Raw genomic sequence first — 17419 nt, 5'->3', positions numbered from 1 at the left:
GATGTAGCCACCTTTATCTTGACCGATTCTCCGCCTAGACGGATGTTTAGTCACGCTAAGGCGATAGCTTAGCTTCCTGAGTTTAATCACAGGCAGGCGCGTTGAGGCGATTCTAGATACTCAGCATGCATTACACATCTCCACCACTGGGTGGCTAATGCTCCACTAATCCAGTACTTTCGATCGTATAGCGGCGGATTGATCAACAGCTCTGGCAAATGGTCAGTGATGACTGTAATGTTAATAGATGGTGACTAATGGTCAGACGGTGAGAGTTCTCAATATAAATAAATAGTTTATACAGACGCAAACGAACATGTTAAAACACTTGTGTATGCAGACGCAAGATTGTGTATGGAGACGCAACTAATTGTGTAAAAGGAAGTATGTACAATGCATAAACTCCGTGCTTTTGAAATACATGTACAGCATGAGCGTCCGAGTTCCCGTGACATTCACTTTATTATAATTTTTTTTCTTTGTTATACATTCAATGGAAGGGTGCACACAGGTTTCACATTAATCTCGTCTTGTAACCTGATCGGAACTCCCTACCTGTCTACTGCATGAACTGTGCAGGCTCCCAGGGGGTAGGGGAAAGTGGGATGGGGGTAGGGTGAGGCAGTGGAAAATACTATGTTTAAAGAACGGGCCAATGCTGAAGGAGCGTCAGAATCCCCTAGCTAAAATACACAGGGTCGATAGGGATAAGCGAGGTCTATGCATATAACGATACACCAGACCCCATCGCATCACAAAGTGACAAAATGTCTGAGGCACATGAACCCCCGCCTTGTAGCATTATGTGCATAGACCTCGCTTAACCCTATCGCCCCTGTGTATTTTAGCTAGGGGATTCCGACGCTCCTTCAGTACTGCCCCATAGCCTGCAAAACCTATGCCGTCACTCGCTCCATAGCTGAGTGCTGACACAAGGTGGATGTTCATGTGCCTTGGACATTTTGTCACTTTGTGATGTGATGCGATGGGGTCTGGGGTATCGTTAAGTGCATAGACCTCGCTTATCCCTATCGACCCTGTGTATTTTAGCTAGGGGATTCTGATGCTCCTTCAGCATTGCCCCGTAGCCTGCAAAACCTATGCCGTCACTCGCTCCATAGCTGAGTGCTGACACAAGGTGGATGTTCATGTGCCTTGTAATTGTAATGTACAGTGGCATGTTTAATCTTTCTATGTATAATGGAGAGATAAAAGCTCCTCCCTAAGTTCCTAGATGCCAAATCACCGTCCTTAGTATCTCTGTACAGTATGTTCTACTAGTGTACTAATTAGCATGAACAGCTTTTAACTGGATGCCAAATCACCGTACTTAGTATCTCTGTACAGTATGTTCTATTATGGTACTAATTAGCTGTTCGTACTAATTAGTACCCTAATAGAAAATACTATACAGAGATACTAAAGATGGTGTTTTGGCAACCAGGAACTTACGGAGGAGCTTTTATCTCTCTATATTATACATAGAAAGATCAAACCTGCCACTGTACGTTACAAGCTGCTTGTGCTAATTAGTACACTAGTAGAACATAGAGTACAGAGATACTAAGGACGGTAATTTGGCACCCAGGAATTTAGGGAGGAGCTTTTATCTCTCTCCATTGTAATCTTTCTAAGTATAATGGAGAGAGATAAAAGCTCCTCCCTAAGTTTCTGGATGCCAAATCACTGTCCTTAGTATCTCTGTACAGTATGTTCTATTAGGGTTCTAATTAGCTGTTCGTGCTAATTAGTACCCTAATAGAAAATACTATAGAGAGATACTAAGGACGGTGATTTGGCAACCAGGAACTTTTATCTCTCTCCAATATACATAGAAAGATTAAACTTGCCACTGTACGTTACAAGCTGCTCGTGCTAATTAGTACACTAGTACACTAGTAAAGCATACTATACAGAGATACTAATTTCGGTGATTTGGCATCCAGGAACTTAGGGAAGAGCTTTTATCTCTCTCCATTATACATAGAAAGATTAAACTTGCTGATGTACGTTACAAGCTGTTCGTGCTAATTAGTACCCTAATAGAACATACTGTACAGAGAAACTAAGTACGGTGATTTGGCATCCAGTTAAAAGCTGCTCGTGCTAATTAGTACACTAGTAGAACATACTGTACAGAGATACTAAGGATGGTGATTTGGCATCTAGGAACTTACAGAGGAGCTTTTCTCTCTCTCCATTGTACATAGAAAGATTAAACTTGCCACTGTACGTTACAAGCTGTTCGTCCTAATTCGTACACTAGTAGAACATACTGTACAGAGATACTAAGGACGGTAATTTGGCATCTAGGAACTTACAGAGGAGCTTTTATCTCTCTCCATTATACATAGAAAGATTAAACTTGCCACTGTACGTTACAAGCTGTTCGTGCTAATTAGTACACTAGTAGAACATAGAGTACAGAGATACTAAGGACGGTAATTTGGCACCCAGGAATTTAGGGAGGAGCTTTTATCTCTCTCCATTATACTTGGAAAGATTACAATGGAGGGAGATTAAAGCTCCTCCCTAAGTTCGTGGATGCCAAATCATTGTACTTAGTATCTCTGTACAGTATGTTCTACTAGTGTACTAATTAGCATGAACAGCTTGTAACGTACAGTGGCAAGTTTAATCTTTCTATGTATAATGGAGAGATAAAGGCTCCTCTGTAAGTTCCTAGATGCCAAATCACCATCCTTAGTTTCTCTGTACAGTATGTTCTACTAGTGTACTAATTAGCACAAACAGCATTTAACTGGATGCCAAATCACCGTACTTAGTATCTCTGTACAGTAAGTTCTATTAGGGTACTAATTAGCATGAACAGCTTGTAACGTACAGCTGCAAGTTTAATTTTTCTATGTATAATGGAGAGAGATAAAAGCTCCTCAGTAAGTTCCTGGATGCCAAATCACCGTACTTAGTATCTCTATACAGTATGTTCTATTAGGGTACTAATTAGCTGTTTGTGCTAATTAGTACCCTAATAGAAAATTCTATACAGAGATACTAAGGATGGTGATTTGGCATCCAGGAACTTAGGGAGGAGCTTTTATCTCTCTATATTATACATAGAAAGATTAAACTTGCCACTGTACGTTACAAGCTGTTCGTGCTAATTAGTACACTAGTAGAACATACTGTACAGAGATACTAAGTACAGTGATTTGGCATCCAGGAACTTAGGGAGGAGCTTTTATCTCTCTCCGTTATACATAGAAAGACTAAACTTGCCACTGTACGTTACAAGCTGTTCGTGCTAATTAGTACCCTAATAGAACATACTGTACAGAGATACTAAGTACGGTGATTTGGCATCCAGTTAAAAGCTGTTCGTGCTAAGTAGTACACTAGTAGAACATACTGTACAGAGATACTAAGGATGGTGATTTGGCATCTAGGAACTTACAGAGGAGCTTTTATCTCTCTCCATTATACATAGAAAGATTAAACTTGCCACTGTACGTTACAAGCTGTTCATGCTAATTAGTACACTAGTAGAACACAGAGTACAGAGATACTAAGGATGGTTATTTGGCACCCAGGAATTTAGGGAGGAGCTTTTATCTCTCTCCATTATACTTAGAAAGATTACAATGGAGAGAGATTAAAGCTCCTCCCTAAGTTCGTGGATGCCAAATCACTGTACTTAGTATCTCTGTACAGTATGTTCTACTAGTGTACTAATTAGCATGAACAGCTTGTAACATACAGTGGCAAGTGTAATTTTTTAAGTATACTAGAGAGAGAGATAAAGACTCCTCCCTATGTTCCTGGATGTCAAATTACCATGCTTAGCATTTCTGTACAGTATTTCCTATCTAGCCAGAAACCCTGCATCCTGTGCAAGCTAGGCGGACAACTGGAGGGGACCCGATACACAGTTGCTTCCCGTTTCCCTTTCCAGTGTCACATAAACTAGTGGTCTGCCCCGAAAGCCAAGAGTCTCCTCTTTTGTATGGTACCAGTCCTGAGTCTCTGGGACACCTATAACCAGAGATAACCAGAGATATCAGTACGCAAAGTGGACCCATTTTCCCATAGACTATAATAGGCCCGTTAATTCAGACCCACCATGGGTTCCAACGCTTGCCATGAGCCTTGTGGGGGTCACAGAAACTTGGGGTTGGTACCCTCCGGTAGCTAACCGTCTCCCCTTCCATACCAACCTAGCGATGAAGGCTCCCACCTTCCCCGCTGAGAGTCCCAGGTTTGAGTCCCAAAGTGCCAACCTTTTTTTTTTATATGTTCCCGTGACATTAATTTTATTATTATTTTTTTCTTTGTTATACATTCAATGAAAGGGTGCACACAGGTTTCACATAAATCAAAGTAAACCTGCAGCAGTGATTCATTCCGCTATATACAAATACACAGCGGTAATGAGTATAAATTAGTGTATTCTGACGCAACTAAATGAGCAACACAGTACTGTAGATCGTCGTCATTTGTGTATTGTACCTGACCTGAACTCCCTCCCTGTCCACTGCATGACCTGTGCAGGCTCCCAGGGGGGAAGGGCGATGGGGTAGGGAGAGGCGGTTGAAAATACAGTGCTTTTGAAATACAAGTATTAGCGTCCGAGTCCCCTAAGGCATAAACCAACACCAATGGGAAGGAAGTGACAACCTTTTCTTAATGTGTTCCTGTAACATTCACTTTATTATTAATTTTTTTCTTTGTTATACATTCAATTGAAGGGTGGACACAGGTTTCACATAAATCAGAGTGGGCGGGGGATTTTCCTACATACAGTAGTATACTGTTGCACATGTCTTGTAACCTGATCGGAACTCCCTCCCTGTCTACTGCATGTACTTTGCAGGCTCCCAGGGGGGAAGGGGAAAGTGGGATGGGGGTAGGGTGAGGCAGTGGAAAATACCGTGTTCAAAGAAAAGGCATAATCAAAACCATGGGGAACTTTGCGGTGTATCGTTATGTGCATAGACCTCGCTTATCCCTATCACCCCTGTGTATTTTAGCTAGGGGATTCTGACGCTCCTTCAGCATTACCCCGTAGCCTGTAAAACCTATGCCGTTGTTCGCTCCATAGCTGAGTGCTGCCACAAGGCAGGGGTTCACGTGCCTCGGACATTTTGTCACTTTGCGATGCGATGGAGTCCGGTGTATCGTTATGTGCATAAACCTCGCTTATCCCTATCGTCCCTGTGTATTTTTGCTAGGGGATTCTGATGCTCCTTCAGCATTGCCCCGTATCCTGCAAAATCTGTGCTGTTACTTGCTCCATAGCCGAGTGCCTCCATGGAGCTAGGAGTCACAGGCAGTAGCCATTTCAATTGAGTCTGCCCTGCTATAGAATTGTATGTGTACCGTACGGTGCATAGAACCTTGACAGTAGAAACTCTCCTGCAGCTTTGCCCTGCTTTATGTAAAACTTATGTTTTGTCAGTTTGCTATGCGATCGAGCCCGGTGTAACATAATGTGCATAGACCACGCTTATCTCTATCGCCCCTGTGTATTTTGGCTAGGGGATTGTGACGCTCCTTCAGCATTGCCCCGTAGCCTGCAAAACTTATGCCATCTCTCACTTCATATCTGAGTGCTGCCTGCCACATGGTGGGGGTTCGGTGGCCATTTTGCCAGTGTGCTATGCGATCAAGTCTGGTGTACCGTAATGTGCATAGACCTCGCTAATTCCTATCGCCCCTGTGTATTTTAACTAGGGGATTGTGACGCTCCTTCAGCATTGCCCCATAGCCTGCAAAATCTGGACTGTTACTTGCTCCATAGCCTAGGGCCTCCATGGGGCAAGGAGTCATAGGTGATAGCCATTTCTATTGAGTCTGCCCTGCTACAGAATTGTATGTGTACTGTACGGTGCATAGAACATTAACAGTAGAACCGCTCCTGCAGATTTGCCCTGGTTTATGTGAATAAAAAAAATAATAAAGTGTCTGGAAAAAACTAACATGCATTCATACTTTAGGGATCGAACTCGGGACTCTGAGTATAGGAAGCGGAACACTTTGCCACAGACAGATGAATAAATCCATTGGTTTTGATTATGCTGTAATGGCTATGGGATTACAACACTAACATACTGTACAAAATTCCTGATCTCAAGAGGCAATAGTGAACTTCTAACACATCCATTTGCAACAGTGTACACTACTGGTTTTATGTTGTTTTGTCTGCGGGACTTGGACGCTCACATATTCATAAAGTATTGTAAATGGATCATATACTGTATGCTGTACTATTTACGTCTGTACCGTATATACTGTATTAAATAATACAGCGTAATGAGTATTTCCTGTATTAAATAATGCAGCGTAATGAGTATTTCCTGTATGCAGCGTAATGTGACGCCTTAGTAAAGTAGTCCTTATTATATATTTCAGTATTGTATTTTACGGGAGACCACACGCATGCACAGTGGTGATTGTAAAAAGCGACATCTGGTGGATGATCGCAGGTATTACATGTAAAGGTGATGCCAAACAAGCTGTCTGCCTCCGTGCGATTAGGTACGCCTCTCAGTGACTAGACGCGCCTCCCTACGCCCCAGTACGCTGCGTATGCTCGATCGGGACAAACGCCTCAGCCAGTCAAGATAAAGGTGGCTACAGCTGTATGATCACATTTGATATCAGCTTCCAAAAACAACAATATAGGGGTCTAACGAAGATTTTTAACTTTAGAAAAGCTAATTTCATATTGCTTAAACAAGCAATGAAGGACATTAATTGGGAAATTGTATTTCATGGTAAAAATACGGCTGAAATGTGGGAAGTTTTTACAACTGTGCTCAATAAGTACACTAATTTGTATATTCCTAAAGTCAACAAAAACAGGAGTAGTAAATTCAAACTGATGTGGCTAATAAGAAGGTCAAGGAGCAAATGGATAAAAAAGGTGTGCTTTCAAAGCATTTAAGTCTGATGGGACAGTGGAATCATTCCTGTTCTACAAAGAATGTAACAAAAAATGCAAAAAAGAAATCAGAGCAGCTAAAATAGAATACGAAAAACAAATCGCAAAGGAGAGTAAAACAAACCCCAAAAAGTTCTTTAGGTATATAACTGGTAAAAGGTTAAAAAAGGAGAATACTGGGCCTTTAAAGGGCGAGTTGGATGTCTTGATTAATGATGATAGAGAAAAAGCGCATTTATTGAATAAATTATTTTCATCAGTATTCACGAGAGAGGACAGGTTGATGAGACTAGAGCACAACATAAGCTATAATAACGACCCATTGCTAGGTACTTGGTTAAACGAGGAAGTAGTCTGGGAGAGACTAAGTAAAATTAAGATAAATAAATCTCCTGGGCCAGATGGACTTCACCCCAGGGTTCTTATGGAACTTAACGCAGAGATATTGAGACCCCTATATTTGATTTCCAGTGAGTCAATTACATTAGGAATGATATTGAAGGACTGGCGTATAGCAGAGGTAGTCCCAATATTTAAAAAGGGTATTAAAACTCATCTCGATAACTATAGACTGGTAAATTTGACATCTATAGTGGGGAGAATATTAGAAGTTATATTAAGGGATAGCATACTAGAGTACTTGGATACCTCCAAGTTTATTACTAGGAATTGGCAAGGTTTGTGAAGGACAGGTAATCTCAAACTAACTTAATAAGCTTCTACGAGAAAGTGAGCGATAATATTGATCAGGGTAAAGCAGTGGATGTGGTCTTTATGGACTTTGCTAAGGCTTTTGACAAAGTCTCACATAAGAGACTAATATTCACATTAAGAGAGCTTGGGGTGGGAAACACTATTTGTACTTGGGTGAGTAATTGACTGTACAATAGGGAACAGCAAGTGGGGATTAATGGGATGTTCTCTGAATGGGCCTCAGTGCTCAGTGGAATACCGCAGGGTTCAGTACTTGGGCCATTGCTGTTTAACATATTAATTAATGACCTAGGAGAGGGACTGAAAAGCACAGTGTCAGTTTTCACAGACAAGACTAAACTTGGGTTGCTCATCGATAATAAACTTAGTAGCAGTACACAATGTCAAAATGCAGCAACAAAATCAAATAAGGTGTTAGCATGCATAAGATGGGGGAATGGAGTCAAGGGATGAGAGTGTAATCCTGCCACTGTGTAAATCATTGGTGCGGCCACTTCTGGAATATTTTGTACAGTTCTGGGCAACTCACTATAAAAAAGATATCTTGGAACTCAAAAGGATTCAGAGGCGAGTCACCAAACTGGTTAAGGGGTTAGAAGCACTGAATTATGAGGAAAGACTTAAAAGTTTAGATATGTTTACACTGGAAAAGAGGCGATTGAAAGGGGACATTATTAATATTTATAAATACATAAAGGGACAATGCTAGGATTTATCAAATTATTTGTTTATCAAAAAATGAGACATAGGACACGAGGACACCCCCTGAGGTTAGAAGAAAAAAAAATCATACACAACGGAGAAAATGGTACTTCACAATAAGAAAATTCTCTGCCAGAGAAGGTAGTAATGGTGGATTTAATCAATAAGTTTAGAAATGGATTAGATAAATTCCTAGCTGAAAAAAATATCCAAGGATACAGCATTTAATTAATATAAAATTTATAATACAGGTTGAACTTGATGGACATTTGTCTTTTTTCAACCTCAACAACTACAGTATGTAACTATGTAACATAGAGGCCAAGCAGTGAGTCAATGTCCTAAATGGGAGCTATCAGTGTGTTATTTCCAGTTTCTTTATTGACAACAAATCTTATTTGAGCTATAAGTATTTTAAAAAAATCATCACTTAGGTTTTCATGTATAAAAGAGTGTAAAGAGAGAGCTTCCCCTTTAATTAGTATGCATATGATACATTTGGACCAATAGAAAGCAATAATGAAGTTCTATTCAATTTTGCATTTCATTTTGCTGGGGATTTTAATGGGGATTTAATTTTCTATTTTGGAAGGGATTTAATAAATTCAACTCTAAAACCCTTCCAAACAGGAATCAATATGAATTTAATTAGAAAATCAAATTTTAGTAAATGAATAATTTTTTAAGAATTTTAGAAAATAAAAAAGAATCTATTTCAAACTATTTTGAAGATTCATAAAGATGATTCCAAACTTGAATTTTAGTAAATATACCCCCCCTGGGGTTTTATTAGCAAAACCATTATTAGTTCTTGTTCATAACTTTAATTAAAAAAAAAAAAGTCACAGCAAAACAATGTGTTTCCCCACAGGAAGTGTTTGCCAGCTAGGAAAATGCATGAAGAGGCAATGCATTAAGGGAGTAAGGGGGATCAATAGGAGTAAGGGTGATCAATATCTCCCTAGGGCCACCATCACCTGCTTTTCTGGCTGAGACAGCAATGTTGCAGGATGCAAGTCAAGTAAGAGAAACTGCTTTGCTGAGTTACTGATGTGTTGTGCTGGATATTTTTACTAAATTGCATACCAGCAGGACAGAGATGCTTTGTGAGGTAAATGGCTCAGGAGGCACTGGCTAGTACCAAAGCCATATTTACAAACAATACAGTATGTGAGCTCAAGGGTTCATGTTGGCATTATACAAAGATACAGCAGTATACAGGTATACTGCTGGAAATTTGGTGAGTTTTGGTGAGTTGTGTGGAAAAGGTAGGTACAAGAGGCACTGCCTCACCTGACACATAGACTTTGTACTTTAGAGTTTTGACTATAAAATGATTAGAATAATACAAAGAAGAAATTTCTAATATATTCTTTATATTTGTTATATACTTTATATAGTAAAACCTCTGGTGTATACTTTATAATGACAGGAAAGGCTCTGCCTCACCCCACACAAAGTACCTTGGATCATTACTGTTTGGGGGCTTGGTTGCTCAGGTGACACACATAGCCATGCCTCCACAATGGTTTGGTCATGCCCCCTTCAGAGGTCATGGCCAGACCCTACTAACAACAGATGACAATAAGAGTAGGTATTTCCCATAAGATTTTTTATTGACAATAAAATTAGAATATTTGAGTTAATATGTTGACCGCCTCTTTCTGACACATTTATTTTGAGATCAATCCTGCTGAGAAGACGAAATTTACAAGAGCCACTGCTTCATTAATATGCCTCTAAGACAGAACAGTGAAATTATTCACCCGCAGTGGTAACGGAACAGAACCTAGGAAACAGAGAGTTCCAGTTGCTTTATCAGAAAGTTACATAGCTTTGTCACCAATTTGAGGATACTGTAGTTCAAAAATTGCTTCCTCAATTATACATACAGTAGATATGTGGATAAATAATTGGGCATGATAATAGTAAATGCACACGCACATATACAATAATAATGTAATCCAACCAATGTTATTAATAGGGTAGCATAGAAAAGTAACCCAATATTTTGTTGATATATGCTATTGCTGTAGAACAATAGACACCAGCAGAATGTGAAATGGAGTTGAAGTCAAAAGTTTCTCCTTAAACTGGTTTGGATATTTATTTCAGGTTTACAGCAGTGCAAAGCAGCAACAGTGGTAACAGAGTGTAGTACAGTAACCGGTTATATAACCAGAGACAGTGGCAGTGGTAATGCTAACAGAGTTATCTGTAGCAAGACTTCCCTAGAGGAACAGGTACAGCACATGCACTATGCAGTACATCACAGTTTAACAGGGTAAGATGGAGCACGGTTTGCGGCGACCAACTTGGTAAAGGTCAGTGGCAAACGCAGGATTTGCATGGGGGGGTTTCCAGAACTGGGCGGAGCCAATCACGGGGGTGGGGACTGAGGTTACCCAGTATATGCTGGGTCCGTAAAACTAGTGTGTCTGTGTGTGTGTGTGTGTGTGTGTGTGTGTGTGTGTGTGTGTATATATATATATATATATATAAAAAATGGGGGAATAAGGGTACCGGCGACTGGTGTTGTTTAAAACGCAATAGTTAAAAGATAGATTTAAAAGCCAAAAAACTATATAAAGGTACAAACAAGCTTTAATTATCACATAAAAATGGGTTAAAACATAAAAATATATTAATAAAATCTTACGAATATAAAGGTCTTAGTAAAAAGTAAGGACTTCTAACTTAGCTTTTTTAAAAATAGGCAAGGGAGTCACCACAGGGAGCCCAACGCGTTTCGTCACAACTGACTTCTTCAAAGGGTGAGGACAGAATGAGATACTACGCCTATTTATACCCCTGATGGACTGACTCAGGGTTGGTGATGTCATAATTAGTCATGTGATGTAATTAAAGTATGTGCTACACAGAACATCAAAGACACTTATTTGGGACATAGCCTAAGGCTAGAGAGGGTAACATAATGGTGAAGACATAAAAAAACGATTGTTTTTAGAACTGTAATAGCGCTCAGAACGTCCAGAAATGTGTTTTAATGTTGATTTGCGGCACTTCCGCCACACTTCCGGTGACGGAGGGGACGCGTCACGTGACTCCGGGCATTTCCGCCCCACTTCCGGTTGCGTTAGTGCGCATGCGCCGGCGGCGCCAGCCGTTCATTGCGCAAGTGCCTGCAGTCTCTTTAGTTAGTTTCAGTTCTGGTCCAGGTCTCAGTATTCTATATGTCCCTTGGTAATAGGTAATGCGGCGGCCATGTTATTGGTGACAATCTCCATAGGAAACACAGGCAAAAGAGGTGGCCATCTTTAAGGAGTCCTTGGAGACCCAAATTCACGTTGCATCGGTATCCATGGAAACAGGACCATGTAACAAGCAGAGAAGAAAATAGTGAAAGCTATGCACTGGTTCTTACATGGATGTTTATAAAAATATATATATATATATAGCAAATAAAACAAGCTGAGATCCAATATTAAAAAGATAAATGAAAAAATAAGTTAGATTATTTATGTATAAATATAAATATATAAATATAATTATAAATAGAAATATGTGTACACAAAGTAAATAGGGAGAAAAGGCACACATGGAGTGTATAGTGCGTGCGGAATGTGGCATTAGGCAATAGTGGGTTTCAGGAATTTCAGGTGGGAGAGGAAAAGTTGCAGATATTCGCTGTCAGTGGAGCAAACGTGGTGAGATAAATCTGTATATATTTTGTGGGCGGTTAGTATACAGTGTGCTGGTGATATTTTGGATAGTTTATTAAGACCTAGATTGTGAAGCCTGCAGGATATAATCAATAGTACCTTATGGTATTGATTAGGTCACTGGCTAGCTCAACGTTATTTGTCAGTCCTTACAGTACCTGATATTCCCAGGCAGTCCCCCTCCCTGGTACTGATCAGGCCCAAACACTGCTTAGCTTCCAAGATCGAACGAGATTGGGCGTACCAGTGTGGTTTGACTGTACTTGAGAGATAAACATCTTATTGCCAGGACTCGATCGCACATAAACACATGAATCCTGATATGTTAAAAATCTTTAATGGTGTAACACAGAAATCGACAGGGAGTGAGAGGTGAGGAGGGATGTGCAAATAGGATCAATGTGACAAGTATGGTGTAAGGAGGATACAGCACCTCACAGGAAGGGTGCGATTTCATAGCTCTCGTTCAGACCCACGGGTTGCAGGGTCTGAAGCTGGAAAATCCAGTACATCTCCCTTCTTGAGAGTTTGTTCGCAAGGTCACCTCCTCTCTCTCCCAGACGCACAAGTTCAATCGCTTTAAATGTGAGGTCCTCTGGGTTGGAATTATGGTGCGATGTGAAATGTCTGGAAACAGTATGGCTCTCCACTTTGTTCTTTATATTTCTTATGTGTTCCTGGATCCTCATCTTTAATGGTCTCTTGGTCTTGCCCACATATTTCTTTTTGCAAGGACATTCTAATAAATAGATGACAGACACGGTATTGCAGTTCATGAATTCCTTGATGGTGTAGAGTTCCTTGTCTTCCATGTCGCTGAAGGTTTTCCGATTCGGATGTAGGAACTTGCATACATTGCATTTCCCGCATTTGAAGGAACCCACACATTTAGGCATCATGGAGCTCTTGGTAGACTTCTCCCTCAATAGGCTGGGTGCAAGATGATCCTTAAGGTTCCTAGATTTCTTGAAGATGATGACTGGTTCAGACCGTAGGAGGTCTTTGAGGACAGGGTCCATACGAAGAATGTTCCAGTGATTCTTGAGCGACTTCCTGATAGTCTTTTCGTGTTGGTTATAAGTGGTAATGAAGGCGATCGAATCTTTCTTGGCATCTCTCGGTTTGTACTTCAGGAGTTCCTCTCTGTTGACATTCCGTGTTTTTTCTAGGGCTCTACCACAATATGCCCTGGGTATTCTTTGTCCTGGAACCTCTTGCTGTAGATCTTCAGTTGGTCCTCACAGTCATTTGGATTGGTGCAGTTCCTCTTAATCCTCGAGAATTGTGATGCCGGAATGTTGTCCTTCCACTTCTGGAGGTGGTTACTTCGATAATGCAAATAGCTGTTCATATCCACCTCTTTTATGTAGTTCTTGGTGGTGATGCCCCCATTCTCACCAATTAAAACCAAATCCAGATATTCCACTGACTTGTCGTTGGTGTTTGAAGTGAAGGTCAAGTTAAAATCATTGTTTCCCAGCGTATTTAAAAACGTATTAAAAGATTCAACCGTGCCATTCCAAATAATTAAAATGTCGTCGATGTAGCGTCTGTAGAGCACCACATTTTCTTTAAAAGTTTCCAGGCCGTACACGTGTCTTTTCCCAATGTCCCATAAATAAATTGGCAAAGCTTGGGGCAAAGATCGTCCCCATAGCTGTGCCACAGCATTGTAAGTAAAAATGGTTAAGAAACTTAAAATAGTTCTAGAGCCCTAGAAAAAACACGGAATGTCAACAGAGAGGAACTCCTGAAGTACAAACCGAGAGATGCCAAGAAAGATTCGATCGCCTTCATTACCACTTATAACCAACACGAAAAGACTATCAGGAAGTCGCTCAAGAATCACTGGAACATTCTTCGTATGGACCCTGTCCTCAAAGACCTCCTACCGTCTGAACCAGTCATCATCTTCAAGAAATCTAGGAACCTTAAGGATCATCTTGCACCCAGCCTATTGAGGGAGAAGTCTACCAAGAGCTCCATGATGCCTAAATGTGTGGATTCCTTCAAATGCGGGAAATGCAATGTATGCAAGTTCCTACAACCGAATCGGAAAACCTTCAGCGACATGGAAGACAAGGAACTCTACACCATCAAGGAATTCATGAACTGCAATACCGTGTCTGTCATCTATTTATTAGAATGTCCTTGCAAAAAGAAATATGTGGGCAAGACCAAGAGACCATTAAAGATGAGGATCCAGGAACACATAAGAAATATAAAGAACAAAGTGGAGAGCCATACTGTTTCCAGACATTTCACATCGCACCATAATTCCAACCCAGAGGACCTCACATTTAAAGCGATTGAACTTGTGCGTCTGGGAGAGAGAGGAGGTGACCTTGCGAACAAACTCTCAAGAAGGGAGATGTACTGGATTTTCCAGCTTCAGACCCTGCAACCCGTGGGTCTGAACGAGAGCTATGAAATCGCACCCTTCCTGTGAGGTGCTGTATCCTCCTTACACCATACTTGTCACATTGATCCTATTTGCACATCCCTCCTCACCTCTCACTCCCTGTCGATTTCTGTGTTACACCATTAAAGATTTTTAACATATCAGGATTCATGTGTTTATGTGCGATCGGGTCCTGGCAATAAGATGTTTATCTCTCAAGTACAGTCAAACCACACTGGTACGCCCAATCTCGTTCGATCTTGGAAGCTAAGCAGTGTTTGGGCCTGATCAGTACCAGGGAGGGGGACTGCCTGGGAATATCAGGTACTGTAAGGACTGACAAATAACGTTGAGCTAGCCAGTGACCTAATCAATACCATAAGGTACTATTGATTATATCCTGCAGGCTTCACAATCTAGGTCTTAATAAACTATCCAAAATATCACCAGCACACTGTATACTAACCGCCCACAAAATATATACGGATTTATCTCACCACGTTTGCTCCACTGACAGCGAATATCTGCAACTTTTCCTCTCCCACCTGAAATTCCTGAAACCCACTATTGCCTAATGCCACATTCCGCACGCACTATACACTCCATGTGTGCCTTTTCTCCCTATTTACTTTGTGTACACATATTTCTATTTATAATTATATTTATATATTTATATTTATACATAAATAATCTAACTTATTTTTTCATTTATTATCTTTTTAATATTGGATCTCAGCATGTTTTATTTGCTATATATATATATATTTTTATAAACATCCATGTAAGAACCAGTGCATAGCTTTCACTATTTTCTTCTCTGCTTGTTACATGGTCCTGTTTCCATGGATACCGATGCAACGTGAATTTGGGTCTCCAAGGACTCCTTAAAGATGGCCACCTCTTTTGCCTGTGTTTCCTATGGAGATTGTCACCAATAACATGGCCGCCGCATTACCTATTACCAAGGGACATATAGAATACGGAGACCTGGACCAGAACTGAAACTAACTAAAGAGACTGCAGGCACTTGCGCAATGAACGGCTGGCGCCGCCGGCGCATGCGCACTAACGCAACCGGAAGTGGGGCGGAAATGCCCGGAGTCACGTGACGCGTCCCCTCCGTCACCGGAAGTGTGGCGGAAGTGCCGCAAATCAACATTAAAACACATTTCTGGACGTTCTGAGCGCTATTACAGTTCTAAAAACAATCTTTTTTTTATGTCTTCACCATTATGTTACCCTCTCTAGCCTTAGGCTATGTCCCAAATAAGTGTCTTTGATGTTCTGTGTAGCACATACTTTAATTACATCACATGACTAATTATGACATCACCAACCCTGAGTCAGTCCATCAGGGGTATAAATAGGCGTAGTATCTCATTCTGTCCTCACCCTTTGAAGAAGTCAGTTGTGACGAAACGCGTTGGGCTCCCTGTGGTGACTCCCTTGCCTATTTTTAAAAAAGCTAAGTTAGAAGTCCTTACTTTTTACTAAGACCTTTATATTCGTAAGATTTTATTAATATATTTTTATGTTTTAACCCATTTTTATGTGATAATTAAAGCTTGTTTGTACCTTTATATAGTTTTTTGGCTTTTAAATCTATCTTTTAAATATTGCGTTTTAAACAACACCAGTCGCCGGTACCCTTATTCCCCCATTTTTTAGATTGTTCCCAGCAGTACTGTACCAGTGTTGCGTTCTTAAGGGGTGGCAGACACCTTATAACAAGGTGGCGTGTGTTTTTTAGCAATTTTAGTATTCTATATATTTTATACTGAGAACCCACCTCGCAAGTGGCGCTGTGTCATTTCCTTTCTACATATATATATATATATATATATATATATATCTACATATCTACACATATATATATATATATATACATATATCTACACACACACATATATATATATATATATATATACATACATACATATACATGGGTGGTCTTCAGTATGCCGGCAGTCGGGCTCCCGGCGACCAGCATACCGGCGCCGGGAGCCTGACCGCCGGCATACCGACACTTATTCTACCTTGTGGGGGTCCACGACCCCCCTGGAGGGAGAATAGAATAGTGTGGCGCGCGTAGCGTGGCGAGCGCAGCGAGCCCGCAAGGGGCTCATTTGCGCTCGCCACACTGTTGGTAAGCCGGCGGCCGGCCTCTCGGCGCCGGTATGCTGGTCGCCGGGAGATCGTAGTGAACGTAGTGAACCCATATACACATATACATAGCATATTAAACATGCATACATATATATATATATATATATATATACACACACATACAGTACACACATATATATACACATGTATATATATATATCATATGTGTGTGTGTGTGTGTGTGTGTGTGTGTGTGTGTGTGTGTGTATGCATGTATGTATGTATGTATGTATATACATGTGTATATATGTAGGCACATGGATATATATGTACTATAATTAAAATAAAGTAAACTTTTATTGCACTTGCAAGTGCCACCAGGAAGACAGCAGGCTGCAGAGGACGCTAGACAGTCATTAATAATACTCATGCAGCTTAAAAAAAAAAAAAAAATTTTTTTTTTTTTTTAGTGGAGGGGGGTTTCTGGGTACTCGGAAACCCCCCCTGGGTGCGCCACTGAAGGTGGCTGCGGGCTTCACAGAAAAATAGCAGGAGATAATATTTTTTTTTACCTTAGAAGAAGTGGTATCCCTACTGAAAGTCCTAGTGACCATGAGAGATCCATATGACCACACATATTATTATTAGTCTGGCTTCAGAATTTCTAATCCCAAGCAAGTCTTCATTTATTTATTTTTTCTACTATGCCTAACATTTTATTTATTATTATTTTTTTTTTTTCATTTTAAAATGATTTAAAAATGATCAAAAACACAAGTAACACTAGTAGATTTCTGACCTTACTACCCAAAGAGGTTTAACTTGCTGTGACTAAAGGCTCTGAAATGATAGCAACATTTCTTAATATGATGTCAATAGAAGGACACATTTTAGTAATATATTTCCAGACTA

The 17419-nt window shown here is 40.4% G+C and overlaps 2 pseudogenes; one reads left to right on the top strand and one right to left on the bottom strand.

The window, feature by feature from the left end:
* Positions 1–12146: 12146 nt before the first annotated feature.
* On the bottom strand, positions 12147–12265 carry LOC134948951 (5S ribosomal RNA; annotated as a pseudogene).
* Positions 12266–14618: 2353 nt separating this feature from the next.
* Positions 14619–14737, top strand: LOC134948947 (5S ribosomal RNA; annotated as a pseudogene).
* Positions 14738–17419: the final 2682 nt, after the last annotated feature.

Source organism: Pseudophryne corroboree, chromosome 1 (assembly GCF_028390025.1).
Source record: "Pseudophryne corroboree isolate aPseCor3 chromosome 1, aPseCor3.hap2, whole genome shotgun sequence".
Taxonomy (NCBI): Eukaryota; Metazoa; Chordata; class Amphibia; order Anura; family Myobatrachidae; genus Pseudophryne; species Pseudophryne corroboree.
Note: the sequence above shows the minus strand (reverse complement) of the source record. Positions and strands in the feature narration are given on the sequence as shown.